Raw genomic sequence first — 19,042 nt, forward strand, 5'->3', positions numbered from 1 at the left:
CTTAGCCATCAAAAGTTCAGTATTTCGAAGGCTGGGAAGAAGCTCAAATCCCACTGAGCACTCTGGGTAACGATAATGTGTACTGGACACCAAATACTGCTGGAACAAACAAACAAGCCCTCTTTCACACTCAAGGGAATGCTATCAGACACTTAAGCAATTTCATACATCCTGACACATCATCAGGCTATTTGTTCCCCAAAACTTCATAATTGTATTGGCTTCCTCAAAAGAGCAGTGGGGAAAAAAAGGAGTGGTAAAAGAGAACAGAAAGCATAAATTAAGATAACATTTACCATTAAGTGAAGCCATGGAAATACTAAATACCTCAATTTTTCCCATGGTAAATGTCTTGAATAAAAATCTCCAAAGATAGATAACATCTCTGGCTCTCCACAGTCCAGGTCTTGCCCATCCCAGTAGATCTGTTATCACTGTGATAAGCTCTACTACAGAACATGACCAGGTTTTCCTTTCCCAGCACTTCTACGTTTCATCCCTCTGCAAACAACTGCCTTGGAAAGGGTAGCACTCCCTTTCCAGATGCTCTTTTCTCTCCTTTGGGGAATTGAGAAACCCAGAAAAAATTTTTAGAAGTTAATCTTTGTGATCATTTGGCACTCTGTTACTTTGAAATCCTGCTTGATACAAATATCCTTTCGAATACAGAACTATGACTTAACACACACAGATGTGATCTTCTTAGCAAAGCAAAATGAGTACAAAAGGCTAATATTTATACTGTGGATTAGTAATAAAGGGGCTGCACTTCTCTGTGCAGCTCACTGAATGTTTTTAAAACAGAAACCAAAAGGTCATTAACTTCAGCAAAGCAGGAACAGAGACAAATCTGACACTTCCCATCACCCTTGTGCTCCTTAAACACCTCCTGAGTGCATTACAGGGCCACCGGATGAGCCAGGACAGCAGAGCTGTCCCAAAGGAGACCAGGAGTTTATTTGAAGAAGCCCAGCAAGCAACATTTCCCAAACTCTCTTTCAAAAGAGGAGCAACGAATATCCTATTTCCTTTTCATGGAATGTTTATATGCTACAGCTTGAGTACCTTTTACGCTGCCAAGCCAATGCAAAGCCACATTTCAGCACAGGAAGAACAATACACTTGCTTAGTGTGCACATTTCAATTTGTTACGAGAATACATTGTGTCTGAAGCAACAGCCCAAAAGCTGCTGATAGATGATCAGTGCCATTGCACTATCACCATAACTCCACAGACAAACATCATAAACATCAGTAGCATTAGAAAGTAAGTTCCCTACAGTCAGTTTCCAGTGTCAAATGCTAAAAAACAGAAGAGCTGCAAATAGAGGTTAATAAAAAGACAAGACTGTCTTTGGTCCAGATAACTAAACTGACACACTCACTAGCCCTGTTCATTTCCTAAAGGAGCAAAGTCTCCACTTCTGCAAATTACTCAAGGAAAAGAATAGTCCTGTGAGTCTCAAAAGAACCATTAAGTTTAAAATCACTCAGGTCTTTGAAGTAACCTGCTCAGTAAACGCTTCGTGGTTATTTTGGCTAACACATGGCACATCTAGTTTCAGTCCACTTCAAGTATTCTTTCTAGTAAAGAATCTGGAACAACAGGCATTCAAAAATCACACAAGTGAAGTATTTGCCACACTGCAAAACAAGTCAGGCCTTCAAACTCAGTATCTCTGTCAAGGTCAGGCAGGTGAGGATGGGTGATAAACTCCAGTTCAAAACAAGTGGTGCAAAGTACGTTTCTTACGTCCTGAGTTGAACCATATCTCCTAGAAAAACAAGCAGGGAGGGCATGAAAGAAGGAAAGACCCAAGTATTGCTATCTTCCCTCCAGGTATGATGCTGAAGAGATGACATTTCGAACATCTGTAATGCTCACCATAAGCTACTTTCATTGCTGATTAATAGTGAGAGATTAATATCCGGGGACACCACATAGCAGCTGCAGTCTGAACCCCGTGAACACAGACATGGTTGTGCATTTCACAGCTGGGTTCAAACTTTAAGTGGATTTTCCTGTGGTTACTAGGATCAGTTTACAGTTGAAACATTATTACTTTAAATGAGTGCTGTACAACTACACCACACTGCTATCTCTGAAGTAACACAGCCCAAGGGTTACCTATCCTCATGCTTCCTGAATCATCCTTCAACTCAACAAGCCAAACTGTGTCAGCTCCTATCTCCTAATTCCCACAATTTTTTTACCTTTAAGTCTCTAAGTGTTAAAATGCATGAAGGAGCAACAAATGTCAGAGGTGGAGGTGGCACTTCTCCAGACAACAACCAGACCAGCTAGTCAACACGAAATTCTTTTGGATTATACCAAAGTACAGTATTGCCTGCTAAATCCCTTAAGCAGTGAACTGTCTGACAAATAATTAGACCAAAAATGTCGTTGCATCGGGTTTATATATTCACCAGATTGCAACAACAATTGACAATTACCTCTCCTCAAAGTCTCTGCAGCTTTGGATCCATTAATCATAAAGGCTGGTATGTCACTCCACTGTGTGAAGTTGGGGTACAACAACAGAGAGCAAATAGGCATAAGCTTCTCCTCGAAGATACAACTGGTTCCTGCTCAATTTTCTCATACTTTCTCCCCCACGTTTTTCACAAGTGCTACACTCTTTCATTCAGAAAGACTTCTCTGTGATTTCCACACATGACTTGAGGACAAGGCTGCAACACAGTCAGCTTTCTGACTACTCAAAAGATGCTCATTTGTAGCATCCCACTCGGGATGCCACCAGTGGTAATATGAGAAGATGGAAAGATCTGCCAAATCAATATCCTGCCTCCACCCCATATGACTAAGATGGGAAGGAAAATCTCAAGGTTTTCGTAAAGCTCCATTTTTACAGTAAGTTATGGCTTACACTTCATTCCACGTATAGGACTGACACAGCTACACAGTGACAGATGCAAAGAAATTGGGCCAAACCTACAATTTTGCCCCAAAACTCAGCCTCTTATGAAACATACATTTTTGGGGGATTTTGTTGTTTGTTTGGGTTTTTTTGAGCTGAACTTTGCTCAGATTATGGGATAAAAGGGTTTTTAAAACAAAGCGGCAGGTTTGGTAAGAACAGCTTTTTCCACCAGTTTCCTTGACAGTACAACTCTCTAGGTTGCATCATCGAGCTCAAGTAAGCATTTTTTCTAACCATTCAGTTAAATTAGCTTTTGGCCTACATTATTTATGATTCAGTTTTCAAACAAACATTATCTTTTCTGACTTAATTTTTGAATATTTTCTTCAGAAAGAATCTCCTTGAGTTTGAATTCCAGCCTGGAAAATTACCCTAATTTTGCAATGCAAGATAGAAGCAGAAAATAGTGCTCGGTCCAGAAGCCCGAACACAAGACCCACAGTTCAGTCTGAGTGAACTGCTCTGCTTTTCTTCCTTACACTTTGATCTCAAGTTTAGAGAAGATTAAATTCAGCCAAAAATGCTCCAACAAACAGACATTAGCAACAGCCAACATTGGTCATGAACAAACCACGTCAAAAACATTTCAATTCCCTCTAGGATAAAATATAGGCCTTGCGAACGTAAGACAAGTAAGATCCCATGTGAACTGGAGGATGAGGCTGACACTCAAAAACATTCTTAAGAAGTTGAAGAAATGTTTGGGAGAAGCTGGGGTGCTATTCAGACACCATAACACAATATTCAGCTGCTATAACAATGCATGCACAAAAGCAATTGCATAAATAAAGAAATGCTCAGGTCTGAGTCCTGCATTTTGAGGAACATACAGAGAGACTGAAAAATGCACAGCAAAGTTCAGCAAAAGTAACTGGAGGTACTCAAGACCAGACAAATAGAATTGGGCTAGAGCTAGCACAAAGACAACACTTAAGACTAATTTTTCTAGAGGTGAAAATAAGGAGACAGTGGAACCGATTGCCTGGAAACCTGTGGTCTCCTCATCACTGAAGGGAAGCCAAATCTTGGTAAAAATACATGTGTGTTTCAGAGGGATTGACTAAATTCCTAGCATCTAGTGCAAATCAGCCATCACATTAAAGATCTAACTATATTTGATATTAGTAACCATGTGGAACCATCAGGATCTCCCCAGGTATATGTACAGCCAAAAGGCAAACTCCACAGGTGAGTAATTCATGTCCTCACTGTGATCATCCTGCAAGGAAACAGAAGCTTTGAGGGAATAAAGAATAGATGTATCTACTAAGCAAATTTAAGCTAGAATTATTAAAGCTTTACAAGATCTTGCTCTCAGCCTGAGGCATGGACTGAATTACTTAAAAGACCTCTTAATTTCATTTTAAACTCTCTTTTCATAACGATTTCTGGCCTTGAAACTGACCCACAACCCAAAGAGTAGGAGAAAGAAAGTGTTACCGTGATGCAATTAAAAAGAAAGAAATACATAAAGAATCCAATTATATAATGCATAGCTTACCAAGGTTTTTTTCCCCACAGATTTAGCTCCTAAAATTATCCTCAAGCACTCAGCTTCAATTGCAATCACTTTGTCTTTCTTTATTTGCTGAAAGATTTTGGGCTGCAGCTGCTGAAAGCACCTGTGGGAAACCACTGGGCACTCCCTGGCAAAGATTCCCCAGCACAAGCCTCTCACCCTCTGAGCGGTGCTGGCAAACAAGAAATACACAGTCCTTGGGAGGGAAAAAACCCTGTGCTGCACAAGACACTAGTTGCATTTCATAAAAAAGCTTGGACAAGTGCTCAAAAACCAAGAAAAGATTTGACTCCCAACTGGCAGGGAAGTTGGGAATGTACTTCAAATGCAAACAGTGAACTCAAAAGCAGCTAGGTTTCAAATTACTGGGAATCTCCTACTGACACTAGTAATTACACTGTTGATAAGACACTGTATCTGAGGATCTTTTCTTCTGACAGTTTTTGCATGCTCATATTTGTGCCTGGAATTCTGCAGAGAGGGAAAAATCCTGGTCTCTTCTGGACAACCCAGGTTTTCTGTGTACATCACTCAGCAGCCTACTGCATTTCTTCCACAGATCTGCTAATCCCCCTTGCAGATGTTCCTAAGTCAGAACACATATGATTTCCTTGGAGGTCATTGCACCAAGATTGTCAGGATCTTTAGGAGCACATTATTTTGGTATGGATAACTCTGAGGATAATCTAGGACCCCCCTTGATTTCCAGGGATCATGCACAAAGTGTCAAAGCATTTACTCATCAAAATTTTAAAAGGGAGCAGAGAACCTAATAAGACTCAGGTACATTTCTGACTCCTGGTTTCAGGGAAATTGATGCAGCCCCAGCTGCACTCTCCACTTCGGCAGCAGAGGGTGCTGCCAGAATACTGAGGGCCCCTGCAAAGATATTCAGGACTGGTCAGTCAGGTGTGACTGCAGTTCGTCCAGAGTCTCCATGTCACACAAGTATCACTTAGGAAGAACAGCACCAGTTAATGGTTTCAAACTCGTTTTTCAGTATCATCCAAAATCCATAAAATTTGTCAATCCCATGCCAAACTGTATGGCATTCTCACTCCTACGCCTCATACACAGCTTCTGCAGTGATGCCTGAAAATGAAGTCAAGCATTAGGTAAAAACCATCACTACCGCAGTTTTGTGATTCAAGGAGAAAATGCTGACCAAGGACTGCAAGCTTGAATCTGAACTGCACACACTGTTACACTTGGTTAGGACTCCTGCAGACCAGCTGCTGCTCTGCCATCTACCACGCTCTCCCCAAGCCCAGCTGCTCCCATGGACACTGCATTCACTTCCCACCACATGAAAGCTTTCAGGACAAACGGACTGCACGAGTTGCACTTCTGCTTCTTCTGCTCCTTAGCTTTAGCATATCTTACTAAGGAAGCCAGAGTAAAACCATCTCAAGCATCAGGGAAACTCATGGTTGGTGCTCAAGCGCTGTAGGTGAAGTCACAGAAAGTTCACCTGTTTGGGTAACACAACTGACTAATTTATGGGGAAAAAGAAAAAAACTTCCTTGCTATGCATATTTTTCAGATGTGATTATCAGCTTGCTAGCTAAATGCTTGGTAATGAAAACATCCAAGCCAAAACATCCAGGAGTGCTTCATTAAACTATTTACCAGTTTCCTAGAAACACGAAGCTTAACACAGAAACAAGTCTTCAATGACAGTAATTTCATAGTTCTTCCAAAGAAGATCAATACATGAATGAAGTGCTACTGTAAGCACATTTATAAGTTCCCAAAAAAACCTCCTGAAAACACGTCAGCTCATTTACTGTGCCCAGAACTTGTTTTCAATGCAATTTTTGTATGTTTCAAATCCTCTAATACACATTCCTTATTTTCATCTCTATAATGAATAAAACTACTATGATTCTGCTGTCAATCACAATTCTGCCTTACTGCAATCTCTATTTACTGCTAATTAGTGTCTCCTTTTCTTATTAGCTATGTCAAATTTTTGCTTCTTGATGGGTAAATACGGCATTTTCACTTACAATTAGCATGATGCTTTCCTTCTAAGACTGAAACATGAACAAATTCGGTCTTCCTATGAAACCAGCACAATGTTTCCTACGTCCATAGCTACTAATAAAAAAACCCCTCGCTTTTAAAAGGGGTAACCAGACAAAAGTTACAAAAAGCATAAGCCTGAAACGCTCAAGATTTCTAAAGGAAGATCTAATATAACTCAGCTTCTTTAAAACTTCTTTTGAGCGGTGCAAGTTGCCCCAAGTGGCACTACCAGAAAGCGAACAGCAGCGAGAGCAGCAGCTCCCGCCGCCCCATCGCGCCGGCCGTCCCCGCACGCCGTGCGCCTCCGGAGCATCACCCGCACCGCCGCACGCAGCAGCACCAGAGCGGCAGCCCGGAGCTAAAATCCTTTCCCCCTCGCCCCGTCCGCGGGCACCTTCCCGCCGCCCGCTCCCCCCTCGGTCCGCGCGTCCCTCCCCGCTCACCTCGGGCGTGCTGCCAGCGCCGCGCCGGCTCCCAGCGAGAGCCGCGTCTCCGGCCCCGCTCCGCCCGTCGGCCCCGGCCGCCTCCTCGCCGCGCCCCCGCCCCCGGCGGCTCCTGCCCCCGGCCGGCTCCGCCAAGCAGGGCAGCGCTGGCGGCGGGCCCGCGGGAGGCAGCGGGGCAGCGCCCTCCCGCCGGGCTGCGCCCCCGCCGCCGGACACCACGGGGCAGCCGGGCCGGAGGCGGCGCGGGGGAGGCGCGGCCGGGAGAGGTAGCCCGGGCTCGCCCTGCCCCGGCACAGGCACAGCCCCTCAAGGAAGCCGGAGCCATCCCGCCAAACGCCTTCGGGCTTTCGCACACCAAACGCCTCCTCGGCCCGGGAAGACGCGCTCCGGACCGCGACCCTGCCCCGCGCAGAAAGCCCTCGCCAGCAGCCGATGGCAGCCGGGAACGAGGAGGAACCGACACCGCCGCTCCTGCCCGGCGCGGTTTCAGAACGGGCACCCTCCCTGCAGCTTGTCACCGCACAACTGCTACGAACACCTTCCGAGCTGGTGTCATTATTCAAGGACTAAATGAGCTGCTCGAATATTTGCGAAGTGCAGGATTTCCCTATAAGCCTGTTAGTGAATCAGCCACACATACGGATTTAACCTCGCCCCTCACGGGCACACATGCACAGCAGTTGTGTCACTCCTCCGCTGCGCGCACTAAAGCAAAGCCACCTCATCTATGGCTAGGTTTTATAGACCTCTACGTCAGCAGGTCATCAATGGATGCAAACCCACAGAATCATTGAATCAGATAAATTCTGAAGAGACCTCTAAGATCAGCAAGTCCAACAGTTAACCTAGCACCATCATGTTCACCACTAAACCACATCCCCTAGCGCCACATCCACACAGCTTTTGAACAATCTACACATCCGCCCCTTATAACAGGAACACGTTTTAAGCGAGTCTTACGCCATCAAGCAGCAGAAGTATGTGGTCCATGTTCTTGAGCAAAACACAGGTGAGATCCTTAAAACACTTCAAAATGCAGCAATATAATGGGAAAATTTTCAAACTGATGTACCATAATAAAAAGAGGCTCCCAACTACCACTAAGCAAACCGCCCAGCGCCCCCCCAAAAAAAAATGAGCAGGGGTAAGCTAGGTATTTTCAATTAAACTCCTAATCAGTATATAGTATTAATTAATGACCACTATTATTTTTGTCTATAAGAATGGGAAAAGTAGGGTTTGTGATTCATCAGGCCACTTGTGACAATGTTTGCTCAGTTTGGCACTGATACTGGACTGCTGTAGCTTACAGAAGCCTGGTATCTCAGTGGGTAAATTCCACTACTACGCTTCAAATGGTATTTGGCTTCAAACATGTTATCCCCCTGAAACTTTCTGGGGAAGATCCACATCTCTGATGATGCCTAGCAGAATGGAAATCTTTGAAGTGGCTGCCTAGCAGCTGCCAAACAACAATTAGTAGTAACAGAATAGAATTCATATTCATGTCACTGAGAGCAATTTGGCCACAGCATTCATAAACCAGACCCTGGCCAGGTATCATAAATGTGATGAGCATTACTCTTGTCTTTCTAGTGATGAATGGAATTTTTTCCTCATCATTTTGTTTAAAACTCTTATTACCTGTTTGATTACTACACCAACTTACAGTGCAACTGCAACACAGACATCCATTTTCATGCACATTAATGGAAAGCATAATTTATGTGAATATAATCATTATGTCAATATAATTTTTCAGTCTTTCTCACGTTTTCATTGCAATATATAGCAAGAAAGTAACACAGTAGCATCTAAACTATTTATTTTCTAATATGACTTCTAATTGCAGAATATGACTATTTTCTACCATTTATTTTCTAATATGACTTCTAATTCTAATTTGCTCCACGCAGATCAGTTTTCATGGGAAAAATTACCTTTGTTTTAAAACTCCTATTTAACCTGCATGTGGTCTTCTAAAAGCATGATAGACATTTCCTTCCCAAATTCTTATTAAAAAACCCTCTTAAAGTAATGCTTTGTCATCTGCTGACACCATTTAAAATATTTGTTAGTAAAATTAAAAATCCCAAATTGCCACATATCACACATTGTATACTACAGAGCAGACCATTCTTCCTATGTCAAACACAGGATGGCATTCCTATGACCTTTTTGAATGCAAGACAGAAGATTATCACTGTTTTGGACACTTGGGATGGGCACCACAAGCCTCAGCTGTGTGACCTTAAAGGACTAGACGAATTCAGAGCAGCAAATGTCTGAGTCTGAAAGATTGCCTTTGAAAATATGGGGAATCCATCTGAGATGCTTTTAGGATGCCAGCAGAATCAATACATCAAGGAAAGGAGCTTCTTGTGCAGACTGAAGCAAGCAAGTGTTTAAAATCAGTGCCCAACAGGTGTTTGTTAGGGTGGGGGTGGCAGGAGGACACTTTTAGACTCAGACTCTGTGTAAATTAGGTGGTTCTTTGCACATCCATACAGGGTATATGGGCATCAGGGGATATTCTTCTTCGGGACAGTGGCCAGAAAGAAAGCATGAATTACTTTAACACACACCTTGATCACTTTTTGAAGAAAAACGAGGTGGTGGGGAAACATGTAGTATGGTAGCTCAGGACACATTGTCATGAATTTGATTACAGAAGAGGCTTCATCTCCTGTCTTGTATTCCAGAGTTTCACACCTTACCGCAAGAAACACTGTCCCATTCAGCAGAGCAAAGAGGTGACAGCACAGCAAAGGGAAGAGAATGTTTCTGAATGCTCATGTTTCTGTTCAGAGTTCAAGGTGTGAGCTGCAACTAAGGAATCTTTTTTATTGTGCCTTTTCAAGGAGCAGCTGGACACTCCTGTTGTTACTAAAGCACAAAGCAAAACAAATAAATGAAGCAAGCAAAAATACGTTGTAATTACAAGGGTTGTAGGCAGGCTCTCAGTGTTCGTGGATCTTCCAGTCAGTCCTTGGGAATACACCAGTGTTATACACTTCCATATAAAGAGTGCAGAAGCAAGCAAAAGTATTGTGAATTATTGTCCTGATAGGGACATTATATTTCTAAAAACAAGAAGAAATTTTTCAAGTTATCATAAGTGTGGGGAAAAAATATTTCACATCTTAGAGGATGACATCATTGTTTCCATAGTTGTTAATGTTGTCAATGATGTAACAGTATCTTTTCTTTCTTCCTGCTAATTATGCTATTTCCCTATATATTTTGTGTTCTGTAAAAGCTCTTTGCCCATTAAAATCCTTTTCTAAGCAGAAGGACAAACCAAGAAAGTCTAAATTAACAACATTTCACTGCTGCTGTCTTTGTTTTCCTAGATAAAAAACAATCCAGTACTTAAACTACAGTAAGTAATAGTCACAAATGGAAGGCTCTTCCTTCAGATAAAACCTGCTTACATCTGCTTTCTCCAGGAAAGCTGGCAGAAATGAATTCATTTAAGGCATTATTCTCTAATTTTTTTTTCACTTTGTGGTGAAATACAGCATCCCCCTCCATGGAGCACAAACTCAAAAAGAATAAAAAGATGCTTTCGCTCCGCTTTGAAAAATTGAGGCATTCAAACCCAGGGACAGGCAGACAACAAAAGCTGTGACGTGCTTAGAAATCCCTGAAAAGACTCTTAAAAGGCACTGGAGATGTGAATTGAACCTCTTTTGCCCAAATTTCTTCTCTCTTGCCCTGCTCTACCAGTGGGGATGCTCCCCCAGCAGCCTGAGAGCAGCTGCACCCCCCAGACCTGTGCAGGGCCAGCCCCTGCCTTGCACAGCCCCCTTGCCCCTGTGGCCCAGCTGAGGGGACTATCTAGTATTCCAGGCACGTATTCCTCTGGGTTTTGTCTTTTTTTTCTTTTCCAGAGATCTGCCAAAGTTTCCCCTCCCCTCTGACATACACACACCCCATTTGGAAAGGGTAAAATGGGAGCAAGGGAGAAAATCCCATAACTTGTCCAAAGCACGCAAGGATGATTTGTGTTCTCACTTATGGGGTATGACTGTCACTGTTGATCTGCTTTCAGGCCTAGATTACATCTGATAAGGGCTGACCTTATTTGAGTATTCACACATTATGCACTCATGGAGAGCATGTGGACACAAAAGTCCCTCAGATGTTCTAGGCATCAATCACGCTCACAGCATGGAGGCTGCCAAACTTTTCTTCCCTTAACTCAGGAGAGGAGAGGGTAGTCCAAGACAGACTTAATAAAGTTTAAAGCTGTGCCACAGTATATTTGGGGCCCATTGTCTTCTAAAAGTGTTCTTTTCAACAAATTCTCTGCAGTTACCACGGGCAACAATTCGTCTTTAACAAATTGGGGTGGACTGTGTGCAGACTGTCGGGAGGAGGGGAAGTGAACAAAAGGCTTGTCAGGCCCATTAAATAAAAGCCAAACAACCAAAACTCTTCTGGCTCTTAGTTGCCCCATATTTACAAAAACAAAGTGGGTTCTCAAAATCATTCCTAAAAACAGAGTCTTTCCAAAACACACCTTAAATCAAATCACTTCCTTAAGAACTCATGAATCTCTTGTTTACAACATGCAAATAATTTTACTCATTACCACAAATTAACACATGCTTTTATAAATAATATACTATAACCATCACTGATGACTAAAACATTTCATCTGTTGTAATGACTGACACCTCTGTTGCACCTTTCCCAGTTTCACAAGAACTACAACTGGTTTTATAAACCTTCTGCTTTTGTCTGCGTGTTCATTTGAAATTGTGAGAGTTGGGAGAAAATAAGAGCACAGAGCAGGTGATGCAGGTGCTTCTCCGAAATGTATTTACCAGTGGGGCTTTTCTTAATTTGTAAAGTCTAAATTCTCATCCAGTATCATCCTTACAGATGAAACTGACTCTACAGACTGCAGACTTTCATGGAAACAGACAAACTGCCCAAATAAGCCATCATACCTAGCTCCCAAACACCTTTTATTCCCCATGTATGTGGACTACTCTCAAAAGTATTCCCCATATATGAAACTAGTCGCAAAACAAAGTATGATTTGCTTTGCTAGATCATGCTTTTTAACTCCAAAACTTATTTAGGCTATGTAAACTTACTTTCTTCCACAGCTGGCGACTCCAGCAAGAAACAGTAAGCTAACAGTAAGCATTTTTTTCATATGGCTGGAAGTAAGTAAGTAAAAAATGCAAATACTCATCAAAAAACCCTTGGACAGGATGCCATGGAGAGTTCAGTGTGTTTTCTCTTTTCAGTTTTAGATGATGGAGGATTTGTTGCTGCAGTTTAGGAAATCAGTTCACAGTATGATGCATCATGGGGAAGTTCTGCTGCTTTTCCAGAGCTGGTTGGTTGAGGTTTTTTTCTTCCAATTTAGGGCCATTTATTTCTTAGTTATATATCAGAAGTGACTGATCCTTGAGAAAAAGGAGCAGCACACTGCCAAGAGAGGTGAAAAGACCTTTGGACTAAACCACAGGAAAACTATATTGAGAAGGATGTGGTTTTCAGGCATGATATCCAAGATGATAGCATGAAGAAATCCACTACCAGTTTTACTGGGTTTTAATTGAAGCCATTCACAGCAGTAACATAGACACTGTCTTCTGGAGTACATTGCTTAGTGAGGACCTTCTGTGGCTGTGCATCATGTGTTGCACCATATTCTCTTTCGAATACAAACAGCAAACCATCCATCTCATCGCATGTGGGGATCAGGATATGGTATGCTAAGGAAGGGCTGAGGTTTAGTGTCCAGTCTAGAAGGCTGTGTTCAGTTTTAACTGACGTGTTCATTAGGCAGTTTTTGGCTACACAGCATTTGGATCACAAGTTCCAAAAAAATAATCATCCTCCTAAGAGGGCCTACTCAGCCTAATATGATTGAGTCCATGGGTTTTTTTCCCCCTTGGATAGAAAGTAGCCTTTAAAACTTGATATATTTTGATCAAAAGAAATTATTTTTCTTTTACCGGTATAATTATACACACAAACATACACACATAGATGTTCATTTGTTGGTTTCAAATGTCATTACCTATAGTATGGGTTATTCAATAATATGAATAAAAATCCATTTCTCTGACAAGCTGCATCAATATCTAAATTTGGGAAGAAACTTTGTACCATTAGCTTTACCAAAGCTCCTTGCTAGGCTGACTGTATTTGGGTAAAGAACCAAGATCATAAAATTAAAGAACCTTGGACACGTGTTTGATCCAATAAACCAGAAACCAATATTTATAGTGTTTTGTCATATTCTGCTTGATCTTGCAATGAGAACCTGCACATGGTTCTCCAACTGGAAGTTGTCCCCACAAAGTGGGAGCCACAGAGCCACCTCACAGTAATGTATCTACCACAGCTACCATGACCACAGCATCTGCACCCACCCCACTGCTGAGCCAGGGCTGGCTTCTGTCCAGATGTCCCGGACTGTGGCAAAATAGAACTGTACCCAGCTACAGAAGCTAAAGACTTCCTCAAAAGGCCACATAACTTAGCAATCTCTGCACTGACACATCAGATCAGAGCAATAGCTCAGTTTGTCCATATTTCTGTATCCAGTAAAAGGTATTTGCTTTTTATTAATTTTTAAAGGCATTGCTTTTTAATTTCATTGGGATGTCTCCTGTCTTTTATTATGTAAAAGGTTAAATGGAAGAATTCAATTTGCTTCTTCTTTTTATATGTATTATTTTATTTTCCTTTTTCTGTCTCCTCTTATTGAAGTCCTCTCTAACCATCCCCCAAATTTTAAGTTTCTTGTTCCTCTCAGGGATGGTTCATCTCATATTTTATCACCCACCTATTCCTGCTGCACCTTTTTATCAGCTGAGGTATCCTGATGCAAATGGAGTGTTCTTGGAGGGATGTGACACTCACTGACAGTCACTTTCAGAAATCAGCTCTCTCTGTTGTTTGGAGTCAAATGTTTTACTCACTTTTCTCACTGCGGAAAGAAGATTTCTTTGACTCATTCAAGAGGGAAAGAAGGATACCTATTGCACTCAGATTTATTTTAACATTCTGGAAATATACCAGGATTTTGTATTTGACAATGTGCACTTGCCAAAAATATTTTAACCTGCACACTTGTATCATATTTAGCAAATCTCTAAGAGTTTTGCTCAATTCTTTCTAATTTAAGCTAATTTAGATAATTATTTTTACTTTCCCTGAAGCCACTCTTTCCTCCAAAGCCTACTGTACCCAAAACCACTTTTGGAGGTATCTTATTGCTGCCTTCCTGGTGGCAGGAGCACCATGCCTCCCAAATCTCCATTTCTCCTTTCCCTCTCAATATGCCAAAGAATGAGGCTGAAAGAGGACAGAAGAGGAAGCCTAACAGAGATGGGATGGCTTGGTGGGATATTTTGGTACAGAGGGGAAGAGTGCATGAAGACTACCCTCAAAAAATTATTTTAATCATTTCACACTATTTTTTCAGGGCTTTTATAACTGAGGAAAACTATAGTAATGAGTATATAAAAACAATAAACAACACTTCTATGCCATAAAGTGTTCTCAGCAATTAAGTTATGCTAGAGTCTCTTGATACAGTATCTTATCACTACATAATTTCATATTTCAGAAGTTTCTTTCAGCACAGTTTGGATTTCAGCCTCCAAGCTATTCTCCCAAGGAATAAATGGACAAAGACATAGATTTATTCACCCCACTCCCACCCCAAAAGCATGTCTGATGGATTTGGAAAGTATCCTACACATTCAAGATAGGCATCTGCCAAAATAAATCCTACTCTAATGCTTTTTGAAGGTATTTTTCACCCCATACCTCTTTACTCATTACCAATTTCCAGTTGAAATAACTTTTTTTTCTGAGCAAAACTTGTTCCTGTGTTTACAATCACATTGCTCCGTAGGTTTAACTGCAAGCAGATCCCCCTGAGGAACCACAGTGGCACACCGGTTTTAGGTACCCAGGTCTCCAGGGAGGTTAACTCCATAACATACAGCCACTATTCTTAACTTTCCTATCATTACAGGTACACAAAGACCACAGAAGCCAACCAAACACATGGAAAGTAAATGCATTTTGTGACTTCAATGTCATCAAGAGCCCAGCAAGCAGGACTTGGCAGCAAAAATAAGTCTTAGCTGTATTTACAGATTCATTGCAAGCACATGATAGGAAAAAACTCCCCCAAAACAAAAACAAAACAAAGAAAAAATACCCAAGACCAACCAATTTCACTCCATTGCTACTAAATTCTATGTATTACAACGCAAGACATGTCAAACCTCAAAGCAGTCCCTAATGTGATGTGGATACAACATGATCTCTCTGAAGCACTTCTGACTGGTATGATGAGCTTGAAGGCAAGTAGGAGCTTGCATAGTCCACTGGGCAAATGAATTTTCAAATAGTAATTTCAGTATCACTTACTTCTACAATATTATCAAAAATAAATCTAAATTTGAAGACACAAAGACACTAGACTTCCACAATATCCCTCCTTTTTGGAGGAGCATATTGTTTCCTTGTTTGTGTCTTTTTTTTTAGCTAAAATGCATATTAAGACATTAAAAAAAACCACCTCTGGCTCTGCCTCTTTAAATAAGTAGACAGCTTCTTTAGTCCTTCCCATTCCTTCACCTCTCCCCAGTTACAGAGCACAGCTTCTTTCGGGTTTAAGATTTTAAGTAACAGTTCATGATAATCTCATTAAATCCTTTCTAACACTTTCCAGTTCATACAGGATTTCCTTCACTGGGGCAAGTGGAACAAGGATTGGCTGCTTAAGCAATCTCTGTGCAAAAAAAAAAAAAAAAGTCACCCAAACCCCTCCTCACAGAGGAGGGTGCAAGGGAACCAAAGCTCAGCCCCAACCAAGGGGCTGGAACAAATCCAGAGATGCAGCAGCTCTTTGCTGTTTCTCTCTACAGCTGAGAAACCACATTAGAAGTGCAATCCCCAATATCTTTAGCATGTGCCAAGCAAGCTCCTCTACCTGTAAACCATTCTGTTTCAACGTAGAACGTTCCTCTCTCTGCTAGCCTAGGAAGTACTCGTTGCAAAGGAGTTGTGTTCTCAGGGAGAGGCTCCACAACCAGGTTGGCTGCTCAGACATCACTGCCATTCCTAAGGAGAGGAGACAAACCTCCCAAGGGAGAATGGACAGTGTGAAACAAAAGCGAGACAAAAAGAGGCCTATTTTATAGATATGCCTTCTATCAGATCTTACAAGCTGTGCTGTGGGTGTTCTGAAGGCATTTCCAAGGAAAGGGACCTCCCCAGAGAAGCCTTGGGTGCTAAGCAGATGTAAATGAGGCACTGAGAGAAAGAAAATCCGGGATGTCCTAAACTGCTCTAAGAGATTGAGATGGGAACAATTTTTAGGCCGCATTAGAGAAACCTCTGTAGCATCAACTACTTGTATCAAAATGGTCAGTTTTCATTTTACTGCATGCCATCTCATCAATAGCAGTTTAATAGGATTTTTCCCTATTTACATGCACTTAAATGGCAAATACACATTTCCTGCTCCAGCTGCCAAAAAATACTTTTTCAACCTGCCTGACTAAAACCACCCAAAATGAGCAACACGAAACGTGTAAGACAGTTTAAGGTCTGTAGAAAAGGCTGGCCAGCTCAGGTATCTGGGTAACAAATATTTTTATAGGCCTTTCAGTGGCTTAAATCCAGGACAGCTCTGCAGTGATTTATTTCTCCAACAGCTTCTAGGGTGGCCTATGTAAAATTAGCTGGTAATCACAAACCAGGCTCCTAGTGGGCACGTTCCACACCCAAAGCAGCAGCCACCAGTGCTCCCTTGCTGAGGGTCATCAGAAAGAGCAAGGACTGAGGGGGGAATGCTGGATATCTCATGCTGTCAGGAAGAATGAAGCTGAGCATCAGAGAATTATGCTAGAACTTTGCAGGATCAAAGCACAGTTCATCTTATCTAAGCCATAAATGTGTCACTTTTTATGATTGCCCTGCTAGTACTCTGAATAAGCATTAAATACAGTTTTTAAGGGTTATACAGACTTTTTCTTGCATAAACCTACTCCCTTAAGAGCACACAGCATAGGCTGTGTGCAGTCTGAGTTGCTACTGCAGTTCACAGTTTTTTAGCTGAAAATTCTCCCTACATCTCAGTGTGGAAGAGAGCAAATATTAACAGTGCAACCTGTGTACTGACCCTTGAGGAAACCTCTGGTGTCTGAGAATTCACTGATTAAGACTTTTTACATAATTGCAACACCTTATTTACAATAGAATTGGTTGCAAATCCCCATGCACTGAAAGTGTGCAAGTCTCGCCACCACCTTCTCTGCTGCAGGGCACCATCTGGGCACTGCCTTGGCCTGCAGGTTCCAGCTCCATCCATAGAACAAACCTGCTAACACACTGCAGACTTTTTTCCTGCCTCCGGTGCAACTCCATCCACCTCTGCCAAAGCATCCAGCCAAGACAGAGGCTGAAGTGTAATGCCGGTAATTTTTGTTTGGCTGGGATGATCCAGCAACATCTACATGGTCAGCTCATGTGCTGAGGCAACTCTGGTATCATCACTCTCTCAATGACCTTAAACCATCACCAAGCTGTGGTAATTCTCATACTCTGATGAAAGCTAGAAATTGATGGGAGATTCCCAAATCTTACACGACAGCAGCTGCTTTTCTTCAACAATTCCCCACTATCTTTAAGAGAAGTGATTCAGACAAATGTTACAGTTTTATGCTCTCAATTCCTGTTATATTCACTCAGGTCTGACATAGTAAGTTTTTCATATCTAGATTCAGTTTTACCATGTTTTTCATTCATTTTGGCTGATCTATTTTTGATATATTCTCTGGATGCACCTCCTTAAAACGTGCTAATTTAGTTCCCTGGCTGTAGATAATATGTTAATCCCAGCACCGGCAAATATTCAGATGGGAAATAAAAACTAGACATTAGAAGTCACATGCTTATTTAAAACATGTAGCTGGACAGTATCAATATGACACAAGGATAGTAGATGAAAATTAACCTGCAATTCCGTAATATCATCAAATAAATCGACCTGCTAATGAAAGGAAACACATTTCCATAAGAATTTGAGTGGTATCCAAGTAACAATTCCATGATGATACATTTTCAATTAAAGAATTACAATAGACTACACTTATTTTTCCTCTCTAATGGTAGGTTGTAATTCATTGTTGTACAGGCAGCTGAGTATTAACCTACAGCTTCTGTTCTTTGTCGTGGTAGTAACTGGGAAATGTTTTCAAGGTCAAATACTTTTACTAAAAAAGATACCCACACACCAAATTTTTGAAGCTTTCTTCTTTTCTATTAGATGGTTGCTCGTTCTTACTTTTTTTATCAAGTTAGAGAAATATTAACAAAATCTATGAGAAACTCTGCCAGACTGATGAGTGCAGAGGAGTGTACCCACTCAAAAGCAAAAGTCGGTCTATTTATTGCTACTCTGTACCCAAAAAAGGTTCATGTTCTATAAGGCCACACGATGTGAAAAGCAAACTCATGGTTATAAGAAAGGAGAGCCATTTAGTGAGGCAATGTTTGCAGGGGGCAGAACATTTATTAACTCTCCATTTATGGCGACAAGCTTCTAAGTGCAAGAGCATGAAAATTAAATTCAGCATGATCTTTAATTATCTTATGTGGTCACTTCATATTATATTCTGTCACAACATATCACTCACTGATGCTGCTATCTGCTACTACAAAATGTTAATATTTAATTAAATTGCAAGCAAAATGCATGAAATTCTAAAGATTATTTTCCATATGGAGCTACATATCTGTCAATAATTACATTCCTGAGTTTTGGTCAGATGGCACTGATGCCTGAGAGGACAGGAACAGGAACAATACAGTAACTGTATTGTTAAATTCTCCACTAAGGCTAAGCTTCAGTAATTCAGCTTTCATTGCAAATGCTAAAGTTCAGTAGCAATTGAATTTAAGGCTCAAAAAACCACCTCTACCCTTAGAATATGTAAAAAATGGTTTTTTTGAGCTTGACAGGAAAATGAAAATAAGGCAGGAATGGAGGAGAGAATCAAGATACTGTTCCCATTACACAGTATCTGTGGAAGGATTTTTTCAAGTCAGAAAGC

The 19,042-nt window shown here is 41.4% G+C and overlaps 1 protein-coding gene across 4 annotated transcripts in view; it reads right to left on the reverse strand.

Annotated features, from left to right (window-relative positions):
- BMPR1B (bone morphogenetic protein receptor type 1B) overlaps positions 1 to 19,042 on the reverse strand; it is a 234,429-nt gene that overhangs the window by 67,174 nt on the left and 148,213 nt on the right. The window contains exon 1 of one of the 4 annotated variants that reach the window (XM_042049634.1): positions 15,502 to 15,603. The exons of 2 other annotated variants lie outside the window; for them this stretch is intronic. The gene's annotated coding sequence lies outside the window, so the exon portion shown is untranslated. Of the gene's footprint in view, positions 1 to 6,932; positions 6,992 to 15,501; positions 15,604 to 19,042 lie in introns of those variants that run through there. One more of the 4 variants, XM_042049637.1, reaches the window with a different exon arrangement.

The sequence above is a fragment of the Corvus kubaryi genome, unplaced genomic scaffold, assembly GCF_017639235.1.
Source record: "Corvus kubaryi isolate FWS band 111438036 unplaced genomic scaffold, C.kubaryi_AGA036_p1.0 71, whole genome shotgun sequence".
Taxonomy (NCBI): Eukaryota; Metazoa; Chordata; class Aves; order Passeriformes; family Corvidae; genus Corvus; species Corvus kubaryi.